Raw genomic sequence first — 295 nt, 5'->3', positions numbered from 1 at the left:
CATCAAACTAATCCAGCATTTTGCAAATAAACACAATCTGCTTTCGAACAAACGCACAGTGATTCGCAAATACAAAACTTTATTTGAGAGTAAAATGCAATGGTATGGACAAATATATGTATTGTGTGTTACAACCGTTACAACTGTGAGTTGCCTTTTTATGGGGAAACTTGGCTTGATTTTCTCACAAATGCAATTGAGCAACTTCCTTTCCCAAAAACAGCAGATGGCGCTGTCGGTCAATTTACACTAGTCTCCTGAGACCCGAAACATCCAGACTGTCAGGATTGCCAAA

This window comes from Labeo rohita, chromosome 23 (genome assembly GCF_022985175.1).
Source record: "Labeo rohita strain BAU-BD-2019 chromosome 23, IGBB_LRoh.1.0, whole genome shotgun sequence".
Lineage (NCBI taxonomy): Eukaryota > Metazoa > Chordata > Actinopteri > Cypriniformes > Cyprinidae > Labeo > Labeo rohita.
This window is presented reverse-complemented; position numbering follows the sequence as displayed.